Genomic DNA, 27,709 nt, shown 5'->3' on the forward strand with positions numbered 1-27,709 from the left:
AAAAACACACAAACACTAATTTTACTTTGAAGAAGAAAAGTTTGTAAGTTGACTTAAATATGCTGACATAGCTTGCATCCAATGCAAATATAAAATCAAATGCAATGCATTAAAAAAAGTATTTCCTTCTTAAAATTGTTCAACATGTGATGCATTGAAGTTATAGTCTCACTTTTCTCAGTGTTCTTCCTCTATCTCACCTCTTTTCCCAAACAAATTGATTTTGATGGTAATACCTTTTGAGGAATTTCTGTGAGAAAAAAAGAATTTTATGACACAAGTGAGATGTATGACATATGTTAATTGAACAAGAACCAGTTCACTTGCTGGCTCTATGTTACTGGGGAATGATGTGCTCCCCAGCAAGATCTAAGACAGTGTGAGAAGTAAATTGTGTGGCCAAATCTTTGTTACATTTCATATTCTATGAATCAAATTGCTTGAAATACAATTCACAGCAGATTCAAAGACAGTAAAACCTTTTCTGATGTTCCAATCCTGCTTCCTCCTGTGGATTGACCAATCATATGGAGGGTTTTGAGGCTGAGTGTTAGAGTTATGAGCTGAAAATGTGTTGCTGGAAAAGTGCAGCAGGTCAGGCAGCATCCAAGGAGCAGGAGAGTTGACGTTTCGGGCATGAGCCCTTCTTCAGGAATCAGGAGCTCTTCAACAAACACAGAAAATGCTGGAGAAACTCTGTAGGTCTGTCAGCATCTGTGGAAAAAAAAATAGAGGTAACATTTTGAGTTCTGAAGCAAAGTCACATCCCACATGTTCTGTGTTTGATTCAGGTATGTAGAATATATTTTGCTCATGTTTGAGGTTCTATATGATTGTCATGTTTTGGGACTGTGTCTTTAACTTAGGGTAAGGTGAAGAGGGTCAAGTGACCTACTCTGGAGTCTGACTAAGAACAAGCCTGTGTGACAGAACTCATTTCTCACAGAATTTCTCTTGATCTACTCTATCCAGCTCACTCAAGATTTTGAAAGCTGGTATCAGATTTCCTTCTACCCTTCTTCTCTCCAACAGAGAACATGCCTGTCTTCTTCAGTCATTCCTCATCACTGACATTGCTCATTCCTGGAGCCATTCTTGTAAATCGCTTCTGCACTGTCTCCAATGCACCCAGAATGTGAGTGTTGCAGGCTGGTCCAGCACATACTGCACATCCCTAGTTGCACTTAGAAGGTGTCCTCATCCCTCAGGCAGATGATACAAAAGTTTGAAAACACTTACTGACAGATTTAAGAACAGCTTCTTCTCCACTGTTATCAGACTTTTGAATGGATCTCTCATATATTAGAGTTGATCTTTCTCTGCATCTTCTTTGCAGCTGCAACACTATATTCTGCATCCTGTTCTATTACACTGATGTTTATATGTAAGGTAAGGTTTGTCTGGTTAGCATGCAAAGCTATACTTTTCACTGTATCTCAGTACACGTGGCAATAATGAATCAAATCAAATCAAATCAGTCCTTGCTGATCATATGCCAATGGTGCAGGGGAAGCAGCAAGCACTGTTATCACCCCACCTGTTTTTACACTTCCCAGCCCACTTTTGACTGGGTGTACATTGGGAGTGGTTTGTAAAATCCTGACCCAGGAGCTGTTCTAAAAATGAAAGTAATTCTTCAACATTCTTTCTGGAAGGAAGTGCATCATCCTTACCCAGCCACAGTGATTGATTCTTAATAGATCTCTCGAGCAGCCTAGTCAGTCATATAACTGCATTGAACTACTCAAGAATTCACCCACTTCTTCTCTGTAGGGCATATGAAACACATAGTGAATGCTTGCCTCGCAAGAGATTCCTACAACCTGAAAATGATTTTAAACAATTGTGCTCCACCACCCAAACCCCCATTTCTTCAAGAACAATGTTGAAAAGCAATAGATACCTTGTTTGAGGATAGTTTTTTCTTTGGATAGTACATCCCTTTTAGTGGGCAAAGCCACCTTTTATATATTCCAGAAATACTGGAAGAATACTTTCTTGTTCTGCTTTCGTTATGTTTTCTTTTTGATTCCTCTATTCAGCGCTTATAGTTTTCTTGGCATTGTCTGCATATCTGTATTGATTTCTTCATGCTAGTCCTTTCTTGAATATTTAAATATTTTGTCTGCTTGCTGTTTCTCCCAAATGGTTTTCACAACTTTGATTGTAAGCCAACTGGTCCTGCTGGCTTATTCACTGCTGACCAATTTTAGGGATGGATTCTCCATTCATGTTAAAAATAATCCCTTTGAAAATCTCCTAATTGCCTTTCATATCTTTTCCTTTCAGTACTGCTTCCCCATTTTAGCATTACCATGCGTTGAAGTCAATATGTCTGAATTGATTTTGTTAAATTGACTTTAACTGACTTCCTGTGATTTTCTAGCCTCGTGTCAACATGTTATGGTCACCAGATCATTTAAATCGACAGTGAATCCAAATCAGATGCTATGCTATCCTTTGTTGATTCCTTCTCATTTTGCTTTGGAAATATCAATCCCTTGCCATTTCAAATCAGGCCATGAAGAATATTGAACACCACCAGAATATTACTGGAGACCTGGCTTTTAACTTTCCCATTGCCTCCAATTGGAGTTGGATTCGCTCAGTTGGCTAGGTAGCTGGTTTGCACTGCAAAGTACTGCTACCAATGTGGGTTCAACTCCCCCACCCAGATGAAGTTGCTGTGAAAGACTTTTGTTCTGAATTACTGCCCTTTCCATGAGGTGTGGTGAACCTCAGGTTAAACCAGCACCAGTCACCTCACTCTAATGTGAAAGCAGTCCTATGGTCTAGTAAAACTATGGTTGCTTTACCCTTGTCTCCTACCAAGTTGCACCAGTCTATGTTGAGCTATTTGCTTGCTTGCTGTGTCCCTCATCACTTAGAAAGCCCATGTTTAAAATGGGCAGTCAGCTATTTTTCACAGAAAATGATAAACATCAGCTATTTGCACTCATGCCCATTTCAAAGTTGCTGGTTATAGCATCTTGAACAGCCAATTGGGAAACTTCAAACCAGCGTCTACAGGAAAACAACATATAAGGACAAATATGGAACGACAGAAGCAATCATCCCAATATCCACAAACGAAGCTACATCAGAACATTATTTCAATGAGCCACCACACACTGCAGCACAAAGGAACTACGCAGAGCAGAGGAAAATCACCTATACAGTGTATTCAAAAAGAATTGATACCTAATGAACACCGTCCACCGTTTTCTCAGCAACAAACCCAAACAAGCAGACAAAATGTGTCCAGAAGACTTAGCCAGTCTCCCCTACATCAAAGACATCTCAGAAATGGCTGCCAGACTACTCAGACTCCTTGGCATCATGGTAGCCCATAAACCCACCAACACACTAAAGCAGCAGCTAATGAACTTGAAAGACCCTATACAGACAACGGGCAAAACTTATGTCGTTTACAAAATGCCGTGCAAGAACTATAACAGACACTACATTGGACAAACAGGCAGAAAACTAGCCACCAGCATACATGAACATCAATTAACCACAAAATAACATGACCCTCTCTCAATAGTATCCTTACATACAGATAAGGAAAGACACCACTTCGACTGGGACAACACATCCATCCTTGGACAAGCCAAACAGAGACACGCACGAGAATTCCTAGAAGCATGGCAATCCAACCGAAACTCTATCAACAAACACATTGACTTGGACCCCATTTACCACCCTGAGAAAAATGACATCACCACAGGAAATGACATCACCAACCCAAAGAAACCCAAACATATAAATAGAAAGCAGGAATCATCAGCAGAACTCCATTCGGAGGTTCACTGAAGATGTTACCTAGTGTGGTGGTGTAACGTCTGAAAATGAACCTTGCAGCTCAATGAGTAAACCTATAACCAGAACCTCAACCTGAGCTACAAATCTTCTCAAAATTTGCTAGTATCTTGAGTGCTCTGTTTTGGGCAGGAGCGGTTGTATTGACTCATTAGCTCACAGATCTCACTTCCTTTCAAACCCCATTCTTGCTGTTATCACACTTAGTCATCCTGCAGCCAAATCCATGAGTTGGGTGATGGCAGGAAGGTGTGAGTTACAGCAATTCCATTGAGTGGCAGTTCTTGTAACCTCAGCAGTGTGCCAGTAAGCAAACCCTTGAAATAACCCTTGCCACTGACTCCTCTGCTACCTAACCAGCACCAGTGGCTCAGTGGTCGGCACTGCTGCCTCACAGTGTCAGGGACCCGGGTTTGATTTCAGCCTTGGGTGCCTGGCTGTGAGGAACTTGCACATTCTCCCTGTGTCTGCATAAGTTTCCTCCCACAGTCCAAAGATGTGCAGGTTATGTGAATTGGCCATGTTAAATTGCCCATAATGCTTAGGGCTGTGTAGGTTGGGTGCATTAGTCAGAAGTGAAGCGTAGGGGTAGGGGTGTGAGTGGGTTACTCTTTGAAGGGTCAGTGTGGACTTGCTGGGCCGAAGGGCCTGTTTCCACACATTAGGGATTCTGTGATTCACTGTGTATGATTAGATTAGATTACTTACAGCGCCGAGTCTCAGGCGCTGTGAGGCAGCAGTGCTAACTACTGTGCCACCGTGCCGCCCAATGATATGAAACACACTGGTGATGTTCTGCAGTTTTTATATTTTTCTTCATGTTTCCAAGTCGTATTGGCCATTAGGGCAAATGTACCCTCTAAAAGAAATAGAGACTGTGCTAAAATTTTAATTTACTGTCCTTTGATTCTATTCAACAGAACTGAGGATCATTTTCAAGCTATTCTGACTAAATGTCCATACTAGTCTCCATACAAGTCTCTCCTATGTTATTAGATTGCTGATAAAATCTGATTCATGTAAGTCACAATGCTGTAACTGATCTAGAATGAGCATGTGATGGGAGAGGTCTTGGATATAACATTTGCAAACTGTATTTAATAATTTACTGTTGCCACATAGAATTGCAATACTGTGGAAGCAAGCCATTTGGCCCAACAAGTCTATACAGACCCTCTGAAGAGCATCCCACCCAGACCCACTCCTTACCCACCCTGTAATCCTACATTTCCCATGGCCAATCCACCCTGCCTGCCCATCTTTGGACTGTGGGAGGAAACCGGAGCACACAGAGGAAACCCACAGAGATGGGGAGACTGTGCAAACTCCACACAGACAGTCGCGGGAGGCTGGAATCATACCTGGGTCCCTGGTGTTGTGAGGCAGCAGTGCTGGCCAGTATGCTACACCCCACAGAGTTGCTGTGTCATTCGAGAGAGATCTTGGTTTAACCTAAGGGTCACCACACCTCAATTGAGGGAGAAGGAGAATCCTTCATAGCAACCTCAATCAGTGTAGGAAGTGAACCCATATTGTTCGCTTTACAAACCAGCCAAGTGAGCAAACTGACCCCCAGATTATTATAGTGCATAAAGAGCTGAAGAGTTAAGGTACAGGCAGTGGCAGGGACAGTATACATTCAGACTCCAGTACCCAAGATAATCTAGACTAGTATTTTAATGTGCGAGTAGTGGTACTGGCCTAAAACACAAGATAAAGTAGATTCCTCAACAGACAATGATTTCCAGCTCTTTCTTCCATTCTAAATGAAAAGGTTTTGCCCATGCTATTATAACCTTCAGTATAGCACCAGAGGGAGATCAGTATGCTTACGATTTGAGTTTACATTAGAGTGGCATGGTGGCTCAGTGGTTAGCACTGCCGCCTCATGGGACCTGGATTCAATTCTGGCCTCGGGCAACTGTCTGTGCGGAGTTTGTACATTCTCCCTGCGCCTGCATGAGTTTCCTCCCAAAGTCCAAAGATTTGCAGGCCAGGTGAATTGGCTGCGCTAAAATTGCCCACAGTGTTAGACACATTAGTCAGGAGTAAATAGGGGAATGGGCCTGGGTGGATTGGTCTTCAGAGGGTTGGTGTGAATTTGGCTGAAGGTCCTGTTTCCATGCTGTAGGGAATCTAATCTAAATACATGAGAAAGTGACAGTTTACATTTAAACAAAGCAAAATCCAGTTCAAAGTTTGCCCTTTGAAACTGCTATCTGCATGAGCTCCACCCTGTGGCTAAGGCAGGAAGTGGTTTATAGTTAAAAAAGAAATACACTTTCTTCTCCTGACACTTCGAATGAACTTGCATAAAAGCCGAATACATTGTTGCATCATCAATGTGGGAATTCAGGACTAAAAGTGTTAAATATTTTAAAATATCTGGCAAGTTTGAAAAAAATGCAGAGTGGACGATAGGCATGAGCTAAAAAAAAATCAATCTCACACTAAGTTCATTGTACATTTACTTAATGGCTTAGTGTGCATTCCTACTCAACGATTATACATCAAGCATGAAAAATATTGAGAAATGTGGTAGTCGATGAATAAAATACAATGAAGATCGAAAAATAAAAATCACATGAGTGCGTAATGGCCTATTCAATCATCCATTGCCATATTCTGGTTCCAGAAAGACAGTAAAAAACCCAGGACCATATTTGTGTAGTTATGACTGAGGTGGTTTTCAGGTAATTTGTGAAGGCCTCCATTTCAATTGCTACACTGAAAGACCACATCCTTGAATCATGATTTGCGTGAAAGATTGCTGTGAATAATGTGCAGTAAACAGCTAGGGTTTAACCAACTAAGATGCCTTCACAATGCATTTTGTGAATAAGACAGCTGTTATCCTTGGGTAACCTAGTGTGAAAGATGTGTGGAGCAGTACAGTCTCTGGAACTTAATTAGCAGAAGTAGTTCAAACAAACTGCAGGCAATGGGAGAGTTCTTCTACTAAAGTGAAGATAAGATTACAAATCTTTCAGAATACTCCACAGAATTTGGGAATATATACTTATAACTTTCATCACCACATTCAGAAACCTCAAGAGTCATGAGGTTTCTGAATGTGGTGACGAAAGTTATAAAAAAAAGATGTTATTTATATAATGCTTTATATGATTATGAGATATCTCAAAATAGTTTAAAAACAGTGAAATACCTTCCAGTTGTAGTTACGTTGCAACAAAAAGGAGGCAGTGATACAGCAACAATGTCATTGTGCTAAGAATCCAGGACCCCAAACCAACATTCAGGGAAATGAGTTTAAATCCCACCATGGCAGATGGTGAAATTTGGATTAAATAAAAATCTGCAATAAAGAGCTGGCCTAATGGTGATCACGTAGCAATTGTTGTAAAAATCCATCTGGTTCACTCATGTCTTTTATCTTAATGTCCAATTCTTGTTTGGACTACATGAGACTCCAGACCTACAGCAACATTGTCGGCTCTCACCACTCTCTGGCCAATAATGCTGGCCAAGTCAGTGATGCCCACATCCTGTGAATGAAGGGAAAAAACAAATTCTAGTAAATTTTAGCCCCGCTATAAATACAGCACAAGCTGTGAGTGTGGGGCCAGCCAGGGAGAGCATTTGGCTTAAAGTGAGATTGCATCCTGCTTGCATTTTCTGTTGTGTAATCTTATTTCATTGGTCTAAGAGCAAGCCTATTGTACTGCTACAGCCCTGCTTGCAGGCAATGCTGTCTTACATCTTTAACTGCCATAGACACATGCCTTTCTCTCAAATGCACTACTTGACAAAGTGAGAGAGAACAGGAGAGCTGAATTTTCAATGACTTCCTAGAATTTAACTTGAGGACATCAAGGGATAAAAACTAAAAGCAGGAGTTGGCCATTCAGCCCCTCCAGCTTGTACACCATTCAGTCTGACCATGGCTGGTCCTCAGTCACAATGCCATTTCTCCTCATACCCCTTGATGCCTTTAAAATCTAAAAGTTAATCTGTCTCTTTCTTGAGTATATTCTTGGGCTTCACGGCTTTTTATAGTAAAGAATTCGACAAGTTTACTACTTTAAGTGAAAAAGTCTTTCCTTATCTGAGTCCTACACGGTCTACCCCATATCCTGAATCTGTGTTCCCTGGTTTTAGACTTCCCAGTCAGGGTAAACAGCCTTCCTGCCCCTGGTCTATCCAGCCCTGTTATAATTTTGTATATGTCAATCAGAGGCAAGGATGGAGGTCTCTGACCCAATATCAGATGGAGAATTTTAAGGAGTCAAGGAGATTTGAGTCCAACATCATCTCTTTACAATGGCTACCATGCCAGAACACAATTACTTCATGAGAACAGCAATGGTGAGGATGTCCCTTCATCTCTATCAAAAGCAATCCCTTCCTCACAAAGTCAAACAACAGTACGCCCAACGTGGGGCTCGAACCCACGACCCTGGGATTAAGAGTCCCATGCTCTACCGACTGAGCTAGCCGGGCTACAGATTCAGCTTTTCGCGTAAAATAACAGTATGCCCAACGTGGGGCTCGAACCCATGACCCTGGGATTAAACAGACTCGTTACCTAACCTACAATCTCCTTCCTGACCTCTCTGCCCCCACCCCACTCCGGCCTATCACCCTCACCTTGACCTCCTTCCACCTATCCCACCTCCATCGCCCCTCCCCCAAGTCCCTCCTCCCTACCTTTTATCTTAGCCTGCTTGGCTACTCTCTCTCATTCCTGATGAAGGGCTTATGCTCGAAACGTCGAATTCCCTATTCCTGAGATGCTGCCTGGCCTGCTGTGCTTTGACCAGCAACACATTTTCAGCTGTGATCTCCAGCATCTGCAGACCTCATTTTTTACTCACAAAGTCAAACATTTACTCTTTTCCAGCACTTGAACTGCGAAACAAAGGATACTTTGCAATATCTCTGCTTCTCATGACAAATACACCTCTCCTTTCATCTGTTTACATGACTAATAAATACCATTTTCATAGCGATAGGGACCCGTGTTCAATTCCAGCCTTGGGCGACTATCTGCATGGAGTTTGCACATTCCCCACTTATCTGCGTGGGTTCCCTTTGGGTGCTCTAGTTTCCTCCTAAAGTCCAAAGATGTGCAAGTTGGGGTGGATTGGCCATGGTAAATTGCCCATAGTATCCAGGAATATGCAGGCTAGGTGGACCTTCTGAACAACATGCCACTCAGACCCACTCCCCTATCCTATGCCTGTTACCCTACATTTCCAATGTATAATTCACTTAGCCTGTACATCCATGAACACTAGGGGCAATTTAGTAGGCCAATCGACCTAACCTGCACATCTGTGGACTGCCTTCTGAACCATATCAATTCTGTATTACTGCAGATATAGAGTCGTAGAGTCATAGAGATGTACAACATGGAAACATACCCTTCGGTCCAACCTGTCCATGCTAACCAGATATCCCAACCCAATCTAGTCCCACCTGCCAGCAACCGGCCCATATCCCTCCAAATCATTCATATTCATATACCCATCCAAATGCCTCTTAAATGTTGCAATTGTACCAGCCTCCACCACATCCTCTGGCAGCTCATTCCATACATGTACCACCCTCTGCGTGAAAAAGTTGCCCCTTATGTCTCTTTTATATCTTTCCCCTCTCATCCTAAACCTATGCCCTCTAGTTCTGGACTCCCTGACCCCAGGGAAAAGACTTTGTCTATTTATCCTATCCATGCCCCTCATAATTTTGTAAACCTCTACAAGGTCACCCCTCAGCCTCCAGGGAAAACAGCCCCAGCCTGTTCAGCCTCTCCCTGTAGCTCAGATCCTCCAACCCTGGCAGCATCCTTGTAAATCTTTTCTGAACCCTTTCAAGTTTCACAACATTTTTCTGATAGGAAGGAGACCAGAATTGCACGCAATATTCCAACAGTGGCCTAACCAATGTCTTGTACAGCTGCAACATGACCTCCCAACTCCTGTACTCAATACTCTGACCAATAAAGGAAGGCATACCAAATGCCTTCTTCGCTATCCTATCTACCTGCGACTCCACTTTCAAGGAGCTATGATCCTGCACTCCAAGGTCTTTTTGTTCAGCAACACTCCCTAGGACCTTACCATTAAGTAGTTGCCATGATCACACTGATATCCATCAACTTCCATATGAGCTGTATTCCATCGCCTGTCCTGACATTTTCATTGTGTTTAATTTAAATAATTAGGTTTCAAGTTTAAAAATATCACTCAATTTGTGTCTGTAAGTATTACATGGTTTAACTAATTAAGCTCCAAACTCAATGCAATACTTACATCTCATATGTATTGGTTTAAACTGCCTGCAAGTGACAATATAAAATCTTAAAAACTCACCAATCACCTTCCTGCTCACTTAATTAAAGTCTTGGAACTATCACTTACTTCTAGAGAGTTGAAATAAAAAAAAAGCAACTTCAAATTCTCAAATTAGGAAGTTAGGAATAACACAGGTTATTTTTGTGTATATTCAAACAATCTCAGTCTTAGACTAAGAATAGGATAAACAGAATTCCGTTTAAAACTCTGTTCCACCTCTGTGTGATCTCAGACTACATTTGTTCGATCTGACATCTGTCTAATCTTGGTCTGATGTCTGGTCCGATCTCAGTCCATCCCAATACATGCAAAAAAACCATCAAACTTTATAATGATATGATGTTTAGATTTTATTCCTGTATGATAAACTGAAATCTTCCATTCTAGGTCTTTCTCTTATCCTGTCCACAAGGGATGGGATTATTGATTTGGAGATGCTGGGGTGTACAAAGTTAAAAATCTCACAGCACCAGGTTATAGTCCAACAAGTCTAATTGGAAGCACTAGCTTTCGGAGTGCCACTCCTTCATCAGGTGGAGCAGCGCTCTGAAAGCTAGTGCTTCCAGTTAGGCTCATATTCTAGTTTGGTCCCACAGTTGATACAGGCCTCAGGGCGTATAAGGTCCCTTCACAGTCACTTCTGCTGACATGGGCATTTAGGCTGTTCAAGGCCCATGGCTGCTAAAATGTGCTGTATAGTGCCAGCCTCCCATACTCATGGTATCAACTTCTTTTATACAATCTTACGTTGTCGCAGACTACCACTGGAAGGTATCGAGGTAAAGTTAGTATACCAAGATCATAACAGAGGCAATGTTAGAATTAGTCAAGAAAATCTTCTCAATGGACAGCATGCTGGATATTGTGGTCTGAGACAATGGTTTGCAGTTAAGAGGTTTTGAAGATTTGCACATGAATGTAATTTTATGTATGTCACAAATTCACGCCCCTATCCTCATGTGAATGGAAAGACAGGGAGAGGAGTTTGCACAATTGAGGCATTACTGAAGATCAAAAATTTAAATCTTGCACTATGAGACTACAAATGATTTCATTTATTGAACAGATTGTTAGAGTTATTGACTGGTAGGAGATTGAGAACAAATTCCATCTCTGTCTCAGAAGTTGCAGTAACTGAGAGTGACTACATCTGAATGAGGCAAAAATGAGGACCGTAGATGCTGGAAACCAGAGTTTAGATCAGAGTGGTACTAGAAAAGCACAGCATCCGAGGAGCAGGAAAATCGACGTTTTAGGCAAAAGGCCTTCATTAGGAATAGAGGCAGGAAGCCTCCAGGGTGGAGAGATAAATGAGGGGGCGGGAAGGGGGGGGGGGCGGCTGGGGAGAAGGTAACAAAGAGTACAACAGGTGAATGGGGGTGGGGGTGGAGGTGATAGGTCAGAGAGGAGAGGAGGGTGGGAAGGGAGATTGGCAAGTAGGACAGGTCATGAGGACAGTGCTGAGCTGGAGGTTTGGAACTGAGGTAAGGTGGGGGGAGAGGAAATGAGGAAACTGGTGAAGTCCACATTGTTGCCCTGGGGTTGAAGTGTTCCGAGACGGAAGATGAGGCGTTCTTCCTCCAGGCATTGGGGGGTGAGAGAGCGGCGGTGGAGGCGGCCCAGAACCTGCATGTCCTCGACAGAGTGGGAGGGGGAGTTGAAATGTTGGGCCACAGGACGGTGGGGTTGATTGATGCGGGTGTCCCGGAGATGTTCCCTGAAGCGCTTTGCGAGGTGGCGTCCAGTCTCCCCATCCCTAATTGCTCAGAGGGCAGTTACGTATTAACCATATTACTGTGGGTCTGGAGTCACATGTAGGCCAGACTGTGTAAGGAAGACAGATGGGTTTTTCTGACAATTGACAATGGCTTCATGGTCATCATTCCACATTCTTTAGTGAATTCAAATTCCACCATCTGCCCCAGAACATTAGCTGAGTTTCTGGATTAATAGTCTAGGGTTAATGCCACAAGGCCATCACCCATCCATTTGCTTCACTGTGGCATCTCCTGCGCAGTTTGTGCTCCCACACTTTCTAATGCTAACGTACCCAATGAGGTGTCAATATTTGGGCTGATGCAGGGGTGGGAGATGGTGCAGGAGGCAGTTTTGTCGATACTTCCTCCAAGGCCTCAGTACTCTCTCCCTCAGAGGTGGAGGAGACGGTGAAGCTGGGTATTTCACCGCAGTGGTTGTAAATATCTGCCTTACCTCCAAGACCAAAAATGGTGAACGCATCGTGGCCAGTGGTTGGAAGTGGCATGCAATGAATGACAGCTACAACGGGGTTAATGTCAGAGCTGCAATGGGTGAAAAATGGCACTTACTTAGTCGGTGGGACATGGATGTCTTGGAACAACGCACCAGTCAGCTGAAAGACTGGCAACCTTTACATCGGAGCCATCTATAAAAGAGTGCCAGACAAACACTGACATTCTGAAGCACATTGGCAGGCTGAATCTGAAAATGTTGGAACAGAATGCCATTGCAAATTTTTTTGGAGTGTTGGCGGTTGAGGGTTAATCCCTCCTTTCTCCCCCAAGAGGTTTAGTAGTGGGACCAATGACTATGCAGATTGGTTGCCTGCCATCCCACTGCTATTTTAGTTTGCTTCTTGCCTGTAACAAATACTAATTTCTACTCCAATTGCTTTACAGAACTAGCTCCATCTGAAATTCGGCAGCAGCCAAGTGCTGCAGACATTGGCTTTGACATTTGACATTGACATTGGCTCACATTAGTTGCATTGGTTTTCAAAATTTGCACATTCTACTTATGATCCGTAAATTGTGCATTTTATTTGCATCAATGATTTAGGAAATACAGTTCTTAAAGAAAGGTTTCCAGAGATTTAGTCGTGTCTCAGGAGCATCTGCTGAAACTCACCTATTGCAGCCCAGATGTAGGTTATAGTTAATGTCAGTAGAAAATAATTTGAGCTTTTAACCAATTGCCTTTGTAACTGTCTTTAGGTGTAAAAACTGGAAAACTTTGTTTGATTGACACCATCACGTCACCATGAGGCAATTGAAATAAAGAACAAAACAAAAATGGTGAGAGCCAAGGAACCATTAAACTTCCATGAAATAAAAAGAATATCTCAAACTTTATCAGTGGTATATTTTAGGATTAAGATGTCACATTCTGCAGCTCCCTTTAAATGATTAATAATTTGCTCATATGCTGAAGCCTTATTGAATTTAACATATCAATCTATTACTGAGTTCAGAGGAAGGGTCACCAGACCTGAAATGTTAACTCTGATTTCTCTTAACAGATGCTGCCAGACCTGCGGAGCTTTACCAGCACCTTCTGTTTTTGTTTATGATTTACAGAATCCGCGGTTCTTTTGGTTTTTGTATCAATCTATTTAACTGTTTTGCATAAGGTTTATATGTTTTTAATTATTTTATTTATCTATTTTCTTTTTAGCCAAAGATAGATGTTAAAAATCCTGTTATGACCTCCAGCATAATGGCAGATTGCAAGATTTGTCTCAAGTCCATATTGGCAATAGTTATTGTATTTGGAGTGCGTGGCCTTAAATAACAGCACAACTGCGCTTTCCAAAATTGTAAGTCACAATTTTAGAGGAGAAGGTATGGATGGGTTGCTTTGAAAGATACAAATCTTGTAAGATTAGTTGAAGTTGGTACAAGAGGAATAAGTCAAAACTATAGGCTAAACTAGATCTGCAGTAAGGCATCTTATCTCCAGAGTGTTGCAGATTAAGATGAAAAACAAGAAGACATTGTAGAGCAATAAATAACTGTTTGATCTATGAAACAGAATCCATGCCTGATTATACCCCTTTTCCTTCAACATTAATTGTTGGCATCTCTCTTGCCCAGGGAATTTATTCCTTCCTTAACTTGCTCTGGAAAACAATGGATACAACAAAAATAAAACTACCTTGTAACAAGAACAATATTGGCAAATGGCCAAAGCAACAAAAAAACAACAGATGGATTCTTATAGTAGCCTCAACAATATGGACTATGGTAACAAATGTGGCAGAGTCATGCGCAAGGTCTAGCACGACCTATCTCGATCTCGGGAACAACCTGCTGCCTCATATAACTACGTTCTGAGAATTGAGGCAAGATTCCCATTAGTGACGAGTTGCTTATTAAGGGGTATTATTATTTGTTAACAACTTTATTAATTGCAGATTCCTCCTCAGTAGTTTCCAGTTTCTCATCTTACCTTCTGTGACAAGCAAGATAGACACTGACACGCAAGTCAGAGCATGTAGCTGGTGACTTCAGCTTGCTGCTTGCTCTATGTTGGTCTCTCGACATCTCAGGGTACACTCCATGGGCAGTAGCCACAAACACCCCACAACCACAGACATTGGAATCTGAACTGTGTTAGTTTCAAAGAACCCCAACACTTCTATTATGTCTCAGAGCTGCACAGCAGAATAACACTCAATTTGCTGTGAAAGAGCTCACTTTTTTGGGAGCAGAAAGGCTGGTGGTTGGAAGACATTTCTTTCTGTAACAACATTGCTGAGGTCAGTGGATAAACTGCCAAATTTTTCTCTGGGATTCTACAATGCGTATCTCTGGTAACTCTTCATTGCTCTTTTTAGCTTAAACAGACCTTGCTTTCTAATGTTTGTAGTTATACTGTCATCTATGTAAAGCTCAAATTATTTACTCCTGACACTAAATATTACCTATATCCGGCCTGCAATAGGGAGGTTTCAGTAGGCACTGCTGATATTTTGACTTGAATGTATAGCTAAATCTCTGGAAATGTTTCTGAATACTTTAATGCAAACAAAATGTACAGACAGTTTATGGATCATAAGCAGAATGTGCAAGCTCATTAAAGAAGCTTGGGATTTGAGAAATAGAACGTGGAAATTAGAGTTATAGAGTCATAGAGATGTACAGCATGGAAACAGACCCATTGGTCCAATTCGTCCATGCCGACCAGATATCCCAAATCAATCTAGTCCCACTTGCCAGCACCTGGTCCATATTCCTCCAAACCCATCCAGATGCCTTTTAAATGTTGCAATTGTACTGCCTCCATCACTTCCTTTGGCAGCTCCTAGTTATGAATTTCACTGTTTATTAATTTTCCCAGATGCACTCCAATGTCCAGTGATACATGAATTCAACAGAAAAGGCAGTAACTGCTAACTCTGTCAGCTAACAATGTGGGTTTCTTTCTCTCTCTCTCTCTCCTGCACTGACCTCACCATGTGCTTCCTTTGTCTGTTCTTCTCAGTTTTAAAAGTGCTGTTGTTTCAATTTTTTTTCCCCAAAGTTTCAAAACAATGCAGTAGCATATAAAACACTAAATGCTGCTCCTGGAATTCGAGGAAATCACCTTCAACATCTAAAATACCTCAAAAAAGAAGCAGCTGTTACAGTCAGAAATTTTTCCCATCCTCCATCTTGGATTACCCAGAATCCTTTTTAGATATAAAATAACCAAAATGGAAATTGCTGGGAAATCTCAGGAGGTCTGGCAGTTCAGGGAATTCTGAAGAAGGGTGACTGGACCCAAAACATTACCTCTGCTTTCCTTCCATAGATGCTGCCAGACTTGCTGAGCTTTCCCAGGAATTTGTGTTTATGTTGTTGACTGTCATCATCCAGACTCTATTTTTATAAAATAACCACATTGCTGAGCTGTTTGCTGGCTGCAGTATATAGTACTACGTAGAAAAGCAACGTCTGAATAATATGATGGATGTCACTTGAGCACTGAATCACATTCGGCACTGGCTCCCTGTAATATCAGAAATGAAGGCTTAGCCCTCTTGTAATTTCCATTCTTAGTGTGCATGAAGCAAGGAGCATATGTGAATACTCTGAGAATCTAAGGTATCATACTAGGTCTGAGCCCTCATCCGTCAACACCTGCATGCTTGGTTCCTAAAGATGACAATCTATGTTTTGTGCATGATTGAATATAGATAGAAAATCTAAATAAAAAGCATTGAGTGAGTTTCTGTGCAGGACCATCAAAAGATATAGATCTGTGAGTCATAACCACTTGAGATTCAAACCATACCCATGAGAGTGAGAATAAAAGAGCCACAGGACTTCTCTCTTCAAAGACAGAGAGGATGAAACAGATACTTCACCAATGAGAAGGTGGAGAACTACACAACTATGTACCAGACAGAGTGTTTGTCAGATATCCAGCCAAAACTTCCTGAACACCAGGAAAGATACTCAACTTACCTGGATCATATGAAGTCATTAATGCTCAGCTTGCCATATTTGCAAAGAAGCAGAAGCCAGCTCAGATCAACATATGGCACACTCATCATGTACACTGGGAATGAGGAAGAAAACCCTGATAATGTTGATTGTGCAATGATGCTGAGACACAATAACTGCCCACAAGGCAATTAAATTGTCAACCAAGAGGAAGCAAAAGGCACACCTCTCTGAATGGGTACACAATTACCAGGTCAGGCTGAATTGCAAAGCCTCCAAAATGTTACATCAAAATCTGAATTATTAATCTTGTTAACTCTGTTTTTATACATAATTGTTTAATTGACAACATGTGCCTATGTTAAATAAGGCATATCTGTTTGGGATTTCCTTTTGTTGGGAAAAGGGAGATGTGTTATGCCCCACAGCATCCCTTTAATGGATGTCATTAACATATCATGGTATGTAACCTAATGCTTATAAAGCTCTCAGTTTTCATCTATTGAGCTCTGTCCCACTGTAGCCAGACAAACTGAGTGAAGTGGTACATCGTTCAGTGCATTGGAACTACTCAGCTTGAGCCCAGAGACTCGAGTAAAAGTGATTGTAATGTACATATATAGGTACCAAGTGCTGTAATAAAAGCTTATTGAATTTTTTCATGTCTCATTTTATATTATGGGAATCTAACATAAACATCACAGTGTGATGTTGGTAAATTATCAGTATATCATGCCACATCCCATCACGGTGCCATAACATTGTGTTGCATTTCAATAAAGCAAATCATGGCAGGACGTATATAGGTATGCCCCTGGGAATTGTTGCTGAGAAGAAATGGGACCTAGGGATTTAGGTATATAGCTCCTTGAAAGTGAAGTTGCAGGTAGACAGGGTAGTGAAGAAGGCAGTTGGCATTCTTGTCTTTATTGAGCAAGGCATTGAATATAGGAGTTGGGAGGTCATATTGTAGCTGTACAAGACATTGGTGAGGCTGTTTTTAGAACATTGTGTTCAGTTCTGGTCTCCCTGCTACAGGAAAGATGTTGTTAAACTTGAAAGGGATTAGAGAAAACTTACAAAATATTGAAGGGTATGAACTATAAGGAGAGGCTGAATAGGCTGGGGCTATTTTCCCTGGAGAATTAGAGGCTATGGGGTGACCCTATAAATTTTATGAAATCATTAGGGGCTTGGATAGGGTGAATAACTAAGGTCTTTTTCCCAGAATAGGGAAGTCCAAAACTAGAGGACAGGTTTAAGGTGAGAGAGGAAAAATTTAAAAGGGACCCGAGGGGCAACATTTTTACACAGAAGGTGGTGTGTGTATGGAACAAGCTGGCATAGGACGTGGTGGAGGTGGTTACAATTATAACATTTTAAAGACATCCAGATGGGTATATGAAGAGGAAAAGTTTCGAGCGATATGGGACAAATGCTGGCAAATGGGATTAGATCAGTTTAGGATATGTGGTTGGCGGTGAGCTGGACTGAAGAGTCTGTTTCTGTGCTGTATAACTCTATGACTTTATGTCAATGAGCATATAATTCTCTCTGAATTTTACAGGTGCCAGCTAATTCACAGCTACTAGGGTCACCGTCTGAACTAGAATAGCAGCCTGACCCCAAGATCCTTTAGCCTAATCAGAGAGTGGACAGCTCAATAGTACCACTAGGAGTCCTGACAACATTGGCAAGAATCAAATGCTGGAGGGGAAGCCCTTTCAGGGCAATTGCTGGGGCTGTCTTCCATCATCCCTGCCTGTGGTCCCTTTGCTTAAAAAACCCTCCCACAATCATCTCCTCCCAGGGGCCACTGTTAGGAGGCCTTTTCCATTTAACAGATCACTATCTAACACAGCAGGGTAGTGGGGAATCGAGCTGCTACTGGGTTGATAGAAATGACCCTTATTAAGCCATGTGGATCTGTAGGGTCTTCACAAAGAATGTTTTGTCAACTACCCTGATTCTCCTGATTCTCAGATTTATAATGTCCGAACTGAATGATAACTGATCATTACTGAATGATATACTTAATGCTACTTTTCACTGTTTTCAACCTGATGGTGCCCTGCCTGTTTCACCCCCACCCTCAACCTTTTTCTGTCCATTCACTGATGTTGAACCACAGTGCTTGCAACTCTAAGACTCCCTACTTCTCCTTTTATACTGGTGCCTGATTCTGCCCTTGCCTCAACTCATCTGCTATTGAAACTCTCATCTGTGGCTTTCTTTTACCTCTAGACTGAGCTAGTTCAATGATTTCCTGGCAGGTCTCCTGGTGTTCATTCTTTGTTAACTGAACCTCTTGGAAAGCCTTGTTCTCTACATCCTAAGTAATTCCAAGCCCTTTTTCTTATTATCCTTGTGAAAGCTGATTCAATTCAGCCATGTCTCAGATTGAATATTTTTATTCTTGAGTTTAAATTTCTCTTTCCACCCCTCCAACCTGTGTAGCTTATGGACTTTCAGGATTTCCGTCACGCACCGGGTTGGCTGCTCTGTCTTTAGCTGTCTAGATTGTGACATCTGAGATGTCCTTCCTAAATGTTTTCGTCAGTTTCTCTTCCTTTAAGATTCTCTTTTAAAAAAGCAGGAGCCAGCTCTTCGAGTCCTGCCTGCCAATTTGAGGTGACCACCACCTTATTGCAGGCAATGCTTGTGGGAGAATGCTGGTAGTTGCTGACAATGCATCTTTGGTGATCCAGGATTACCAGGAATATTGTCCAAGAGACCTAGGCCAGGTAAGTCATGGTGAGATGATATTGTAACCACAGTAATTACATGGCTGGTCCAGTTCAGTTTCTAGTGAATGGTAACAGCCTGGCTATTGATACTGATCAATGAGTAATGTCATTGAATGTCGAGGGATAATGGTTAGATTCTGTATTTTTAGATCTTGTTATTGTGAATGTTACTTGCCATTTATCAGCCCAAATCAGGATGTTGTGCAGGTTTGTCCACAGTGAGTGAGGGTGGGGTGAGGTTACAGAAGAGAGGGAAGTGGGATGTCAGAGGAATGAAAAGCATCAGGTGTTTACTTTATAAGAACATAGGGTAGATTAGAGTGGTGCTGGAAAAGCACAGCAGGTCAGGCAGCAACAGAGGGCTTGGAGGCCCTGGTCACGGTGGATGGAGGTGTAGAGGGATTGGATATCCATGGTGAAGATGAGGCATTGGGGGCTGGGAAATGGAAGTCTTGGAGGAGGTAGTCGGCATGGGTAGTGTCTCGAACACATGTGGGGATTTCCTGGACCGGGGGGGATAGGACAGTGTCAAGGTAGGTGGAGATGAGTTTGGTGGGGCAGGAGCAGACTGAGACAATGGGTCGGCCAGGGTGGTCAGGCTTGTGGATTTTGGAAAGGAGGTAGAATCGGAGTGTGGGGTTCCCAGACAATGAGGTTGGAAGCTGTGGGTGGGAAATCTCCTGAGGTGATGAGGTTCTGTATGGCCTGGGAGATGACAGTTTGGTGATGAGGCGTGGGGTCATGGTTGAGGGGGCAGTAGGAGGAAGTGTCTTCAAGTTGGTGTCTGGCTTCAGCGGTGTGGAGGTCAGTGCACCAAACTACCACTACATCCCCTTTATCTGCTGGTTTGATGGTGAGGTTGGGATTGGAACAAAGGGAGTGGAGGGCTGCGTATTGTGAGGGTGACAGGTTGGAGTGGGGGAGGGGGGTAAACAGGTTGAGACGGTTAATATCTCGGCGGCAATTGGAAATGAAGAAATCGAGGGCAGGTAATAGGCCAGCATCTCAATCCACCATGACCAGGGCTCCAAGCCCTCTGTTTCTTCCTCTCCTGACATCCCCAACAGTACCCTTCCACCGACACTCTCATTCATTTGGCTGAACTGGTCCTCACCCTTAACAATTTCTCCTTCGAATCCTCCCACTTCCACCAGACCAAAGGGGTAGCCATGGGAACCCATATGGGCCCCAGCTATGCCTGTCTCTTTGTTGGCTACGTAAAACATTCCATCTTCTGTAATTACACCGGCACCACTCCCCACCTCTTCCTCCGTTACATTGATGACTGCATTGGCGCCATCTCGTGTCCCGCGAGGAGGTTGAGCAATTCATCAACTTCACCAACACATTCCACCCCGACCTTAAATTCACCTGGACCATCTCTGACACCTCCCTCCCCTTCCTGGACCTCTCCATCTCCATTAATGAAGACCGACTTGACACTGACATTTTTTACAAACCCACCGACTCCCACAGCTATCTGGATTACACCTCTTCCCACCCTACCTCTGTATTCCCAATTCCTCCGCCTCCGCCGTATCTGCCCCCAGGAGGACCAATTCCACCACAGAACACACCAGAAACTGCAATTTCCCTTCCCATGTTGTTAAAGATGCCCTCCAATGCATCTCGTCCACATCCCATCCCTCTGCCCTCAAACCCCACCCCTCCAACCGTAACAAGGACAGAATCCCCTGGTGCTCATCTTCCATCCTACCAACCTTTGCATAAACCACATCATCCGAAGACATTTCCGTCACCCCCAAACGGACCCCACCACCAGGGATATATTTCCCTCCCCACCCATTTATGCCTTCCGCAAGGACCGTTCCCTCCATGACTACCTGGTCAGGTCCACGCCCCACAACAACCCACCATCCCTTCCTGGCACCCTCCCCTGCCACCGCAGGAATTGCAAAACCTGCACCCCCACCTCCTCCCTCATCTCTACCCCAGGCCCCAAAGGAGCCTTCCATATCCATCAAAGTTCCAGCTGCACATCCACCAATGTCATTTATTGTATCTGATGCTCCCGATGCAGTGTTCTCTACATTGGGGAGACTGGACGCCTCCTAGCAGAGCGCCTTAGGGAACATCTCTTGGACACCCCCACCAATCAATCACGCCGCCCCATGGCCCAACAATTCAACTCCCCCTTCCGCGCTGCTGAGGACATGCAGGTCCTGTGCCTCCTCCACCGACGGTTCCCTCACCACCCGACGTCTGGAGGAAGAACGCCTCATCTTCCACCTTGGAACACTTCAACCTCAGGGCATCAATGTGGATTTCACCAGTTTCCTCATTTCCCCTTTCCCTACCTTACCCAAGCTCCAACCTTCCAGCTCATCACCATCTCCATGACCTGTCCTATCTGCCTATCTTCCTTTCCACCTAGCCACTCCACCCTCCTCTCTGGCCTATCATCTTCATCTCCTACCCAATTCACCCATTGTACTCTTTGCTACCTTCCCCCACCCTCTTCTCTGACCTATCACCTCCATCCCCACCCCCATTCACCTATTGTATTTTATGCTACTTTCTCCCCACTCCCTCCCCTCTCATTTATCTCTCCACTCTACAGGCACCCTGCTTCTATTCCTGATGAAGGGCTTTTGCCCGAAACGTTGATTTTCCTGCTCCTCAGATGCTGCTTGACCTGCTGTGCTTTTCCAGCACCACTCTAATCTTGACTCTGGTTTCCAGCATCTGCAGTTCTTGTTTTTACCTTATGTATCATCCACTGCTATTCATAGAAGATAGTTCCAAATGTCTAACAACCTTTGTGTGTGCTTCCTCACATCCCCCCTGAACCATCTGTGGGTGGCATGGTGGCTCAGTGGTTAGCACTGCTGCCTCACAGCACCAGAGACTTTGGGTTCAATTCCCGCCTCAGACGACTCTCTGTGTGGAGTTTGCACATTCTCCCCGTGTCTGCGTGGGTTTCCTTCGGGTGCTCGGGTTTCCTCCCACAGTCCAAAGATGTGCAGGTTAGGTGAATTGGCCATGCTAAATTGTTCGTAGTGTTAGGTGTAGGGGAATGGGTCTGGGTGGGTTGCTCTTCGACGGTCGGTGTGGACTTGTTTCTACATTGTAAGTAATCTGACCTTAATTTTCAGACTGTGCCCCTCAGTTCCAGAATCCCCAACCAGTGGAAATAGTTTATCTTTATCCACCCTGTCTTTTCCTTAATCTTCTAAATTCGAGAGAAACAGGTCTAATTTGTACAATCTCTGCTCATAACTTAACCCCATGAGTCTTGTAAATCAAAGTCAATATATGCTTATGAAAGTGTGGTCCCAGATCTGCTTACAGTATCCAAGTCTAAATAAAGTTTTGTAGAACTGCAGCTTTACTCTGTGTCCTTATATTGTAATCCTCTAGATATAAAGGCCAGTGCTCTTCAATGGGTCCCATTGCCCTTTGTGATGGTGGATATCCTTGAGCTAATTGCCTGAAAACAAGGTTCTGGATCACAGATCTTCAATAGTGTTGCTGCAATGTTGTCAGGGCTCATGGCTTTGCAGTATCCAAGGAGCCCAGCCATTTCTTGATATCGTATGGAGTTAATCGACTTGGCAGGAAGAGGCTTTTAAGTGGGCCTAATTCAATATCCCTCTGCCTCCAAACATACCTGAGGAAATCACATTAATTTCCACTGAGTGGGTGCCTCATAGCTTTCATTATGTTCTTATAGGCTTCCCCTTATTGTTTCTCCTGACTAATATCATGTAAACGATCTTCATTATAGTACAACTCACTGTGATTTTGTGTAAGTTCAATATGTTTCACAAAACTTACCTTTGAATTCATCACTGTTACATTTAATGTTTCTGAGATGTATTTCCTCAAGTTCACACTTATTCCCCAAGAACACAACTGCACACAGCTGTCATCAATGTTTTGGTATAATTTGAGCAAACTTTTTTTTTGTAATAAACAACATGTCTAAGGTTCACAGCATGCATGATAAGGCTTCATGCAGTTCTGGTGATTATGTATGCCCAAGTCCTAACTTTAACCCATTGAGAATATATATTTCTTATAAGCTTGTTCCAAATTCTTAGATATTGTGTCAGTATGTGGTTGGTTTTATTCTATTTATGATAAAGTAAACACAGTTTTCGATGATAATGCTCATAATAGCTGCTGAAGAGAAATGCAGCTTATATAGATCAAGATAGACCTACATTTGTATAGCACCCTTCATAAGCTCAGGTGCTCCAAAGTTCTTTGTTGCTTAGGATGTATGTTAGATATTAGAAAAGTGGCAATTTAGGAATGATAGAGCTTTGTTTTAAAAAGGTAAATGATCTTTAAATTGATTCGTATTATGAATGTATTCATATGCATGAGAGTATGTTATTCAATGTATAAAATGCTTTTCTATAATTAAAAGTATTGAGATTCAGGTTGTAATATGTCAATTAGATCTGGTTCTTTGATCTTTATATCAGGTTATAGCCCAGTCATCTGTTCAGTCTTTGAAGCATTCAAAACCTTTCATGTCTTCGGTACTGGAGTTCTTGTGGACATAGTTGTGCAATGTTTGGCTGAGCCCCAATCTGCACTAATTAATTCAACAAGGGTCCAGCGGCAGGGGGAGGAGCAGAGCTTGGGAATGGTGGGGATGGAATGTCAGGACAGGTTGGGGAGATGTAAGTGATCTGCTGGATGTGGAGCTGGGTGCATATGTTAAGTAAGTATGTGGTTTGTTCAATACCAGTGACCAGTAACTGGATTGGACTAGCTGTACAAATACTGTGGCTACAAGAGGTTAGGAATACTTTGAAGAATAACTCACCTCCTGACTCCCCAGAGCCTATCCACCAACTACAAAGTACACGTCAGAACTGCTCATTTGCTGAGATAAATGCAGCACCAACAGCACTCAGAAACTTGACAACATCCCGCTTGATTGGCATCACATCCACCACCTTAACCATTTACTCTCATCACCACTGACACAAATAGCAGCAGTATGTACCACTTACAAGATGCAACACTCCTTTGACAACATGTTCCAAACCCCTGACCTCCACCATTTGGAAAGGTAACGGCAACAAGTACACGGTAATACTACCATCTACAAATGCCTCTCCAAGTCGCAGTTCACCTTGACATGGAACTACATTGCTGTTCCTTAAGTGTCGCTGGATCAAAATCCTGAACTTTCTCTTCAAACGTACCATGGCTTTTCCTACACCCCAAGGACTGCAGCTCACTATAATCTTCTCCAGGGTAATTAAGCATTAGCAATAATTATTGACCTAGTCAGTGAAACACAAATCCCATGAGTGAATAAAAATAAACTGGACAAATGTGAGGTTGTCCATATTTTGATAGGAAAAATTACAAGGCAGAATATTATTTCAACTGAGAGAGGTTGCAGAATGCTGCGAATCAGAGGACTTTGACATCCTTGCACATGAAACACAAAGAAATCACCAGATAAGTATAAAAAATTGTTATGAAGGTAAATTAAATGTTGGCCTTAATTGCTAGGGGATGGAGGAAGAAAGGTGGGAGACCTTGCTATAACTGTACTTGATGCGACATATCAAACTTCAGAGTATTGTGCACAGTTTTGGTCACCTTCCTTAAGTAGGGACAAGCTTACATTGGAAAAGGACGGACATGTTTGACTAGGCTAATTCCTGTATTGAGTGTTTTGACATATGAGGGACGTTTGGGTAAGTTGGCCCTTAATCATTAGATTTTAGAAGAGTGAGAGGTGATTAGAGGTAAAACATATATATGTTTCTGAAGGAGCTTGACAGGGTAGATGCTGAGAGGATGTGACAACTCACACAGAATCTCAATATTTGTGGGCCAGTTTAAAGATAGTGGAGATTAGGAGAAACTTCTTTTTCCAAATGGCCATTAGTGCTTGGAAGTCTCTTCCACGGAGTCATCACACCATTGAGTGTAGCCAAGGCTGAACTAGACAGATTTTTGATTGACAAGCGAGTCAAGGCTGATGGTGTCAGGTAGGAAAGTGGAACTGAGTCACAGTTTATTGAATGATGGAGTAGCATCAAGGTGCTGAGTGATCTATTCCTGCTCTAGTTTATGTTCTGTTATTAATGAGAAGTCTGTGTGTCATTTTGGTCAATTAGTATTTGGGCGGGTGTTACAGAGGATTTTGTTTTGAGTGCTACTTTGAGGAATATCACTTTTCACTGGCTCACATTCTGATGGATGTCTGAAGTGGACTGTTTCAATCACTTTGAGGAGACTAGCCAGAACACTCAACCAAGACTTCATCAAAATTTATTCTGGAAATTCTCTGGAGGTTTTCACCTCAAAAGACTGAGTACACTACCATTTTATATGAATGCACATGTTCTTTGGAATCGCCAGGACAAACTGAGTGCTTGATCACATTGAACCTAACAATGGATTCCCGTGGACTGCAGGGCAAAGGGGAGGAGAAGGTGAGACCAGCCAGAGATGCGTCAAATGAGGTAGGAGAGGGAGGGGCAAGGAAGCGAGATAGATTGCTACTCCCTATGAGCATAGGACATCCCATCCTCTCCTCCACCAAGACCTCTACTTTTACATTTAGCTCAGTATCTGAGCCATCTTGAGCTGTTCCTGTCTGTCAGCCAACTTACTTTACACTTTCAGTGATATGCTTACTTTACACCAATCACTTTTACTTGGTGCTTGAGTGTTAAACCTGCAAGCACTTGATTCAGCACCTCAAGACAAGTTCAAACTATGCTAGTCAGCAATTAAGATCAAAATTGTGTGCTAATATCAGACTTTGTGTATATTGCTTTAAAACCCATTCAATGCTTATTTTCACACTTTCGCCAACATAACCCAACATATTCACTCTAGAGCCCTCCTTCCCTGGCTCCAATGCTCTGGCACCGGTGTCAATAGTTGTTTTGTAAATATTTAAGATTCAAGGCGACTTTACTGGTTAATCAGTATGGGTATGGATCTTGTGTAGAGGAGATGGCATGACTCTGTCACAGCCCTGTGTTAAATGTTAAACCTTCTGGCATATATACATCTTCTAGACTTTACAGGCTCATTTTTCATTCACCAGGTAAGAATGACTCCTTTGAAAGTTCCCTCCCAACCTACATTCTCTATCACCTAGGAGAAAAAGGACAACAAGCTGATGAAAATGCTATCACCTGATTTGAAATATAATGTCATCTCATCGCAGTCAATGGGAACTCTTTCCCTAAGAGCACTATGGCTGTGTGTATCACATAGACTGTAGTGGTTCAGAAAAGCATTCATTCTCTCACCCCAATCACTCAAGGGCTAATAGAGATGCATAATATACCATGGCCTTGCTAGCATTCATTTAATTTGGAAACTATCAATGAAGCATACTTGAAAAAGAATTGCTGTGTACAACATACTACACTACTCTCTCAACAAGTTGCTATGATAGGAATAACAAAGTAACTTATTTACTGTTTAGTGCATTGGACTCCTTTTGAAATTTGCAAAAGGATTTTGCAGCATTAGGAAAATAGATTGGCAAAATGGCACTCAGCAACTTTCTCATCAGGAGCACTGTAGCTCAATGAACTTTAGGTTGAGTGGTGACAGCAGCATTCAGTGCCCATCACCTTCTCTCCTCCCCAATGTCCTCTTGAATACATTTTGCTTCATCTTTGGTTTCTTAACTGGCATTACGCCATCCTCTGAATGTTGGAAAATCTTGCCAATGCTATTATGCAATGATATAATGAGGTCTCTAAACCTGTCACTTTATCTCATTTTGACTTTTCACAGAAGCTGACTGATCTGCCATGCAACTTTTGCCATTTTCTCTTCATTTGTGAAGAATGCTGACAATTGCTGTTTTTGTTCGACTAATTGCAGTCATTTGACGTCATGCATCCTTCAAGTCAATGGCAGACGTATACTCATCTGGATCGCATGTAGATTTCCCAGCTGGCTGCCGACAGATTGCTATTCTGAGTTATTGCCAACCTCTTAAATGCATGAAGAAATGATGATTTAAAAATAAACCTTTCTGACTCTTCTGTTCGCTTCCAAGTAGTTCTGTCACAATCAGGCATCATTATGCCATATGCCTCCTCTGACATGCCACAATTTTAGACTAGATTATGGGTCAAAGTGCAATGAATCTAATTTGATTTCAGTAAATGTTTTCACTCTTTCATAATCAGCACAGATTTGGCCCATTGCAAAATGCATTGCTGTACATTTTACCAATTCTCTCAGCTTTTGAGGCTTTATTTTCTTCACTGATTTTCCCATTTAATTATGCCTCCAATATGCCCAGTCTGTTGGTCAACTGTTCTATTGTGCTCTATTATCATCTCTGGAAAGAGTTGTGCTCTCTTGACCTCTTTCCTGAATTGTTTTGTTCACAGAGTTCATCTCCAATCAGTTTAAGCTTCCCAATATTTCACATTTGTTTACACTTCCGAATTTTGTTGGTTGTTATCCTGAAATTTCTAACTTTTTAAAAATTTATTGATTTGCAGGATGTGGGCATTGTTAGCTGGACAGTATTTATTACCCGTTCCTAATTGTGCTTCAGAAGGTGGTAGTGAGTCTTCCTCTTGAACCGCTGCAGTCCACCTGCTGTGTGTTGACCACAATGCCAGTAGGGAGGGAATTGTTTTGACCTTATGACAGTGAA

General features: G+C 42.4%; 1 non-coding gene across 1 annotated transcript; it reads right to left on the reverse strand.

The window, feature by feature from the left end:
• Nucleotides 1-8,210: 8,210 nt before the first annotated feature.
• Nucleotides 8,211-8,283, reverse strand: trnak-cuu (transfer RNA lysine (anticodon CUU)). Its single transcript has one exon. It is a non-coding gene; the product is annotated as a tRNA-Lys (tRNA).
• Between the last annotated feature and the right edge of the window lie 19,426 nt (nt 8,284-27,709).

Source organism: Hemiscyllium ocellatum, chromosome 6, assembly GCF_020745735.1.
Source record: "Hemiscyllium ocellatum isolate sHemOce1 chromosome 6, sHemOce1.pat.X.cur, whole genome shotgun sequence".
Classification (NCBI taxonomy): Eukaryota; Metazoa; Chordata; class Chondrichthyes; order Orectolobiformes; family Hemiscylliidae; genus Hemiscyllium; species Hemiscyllium ocellatum.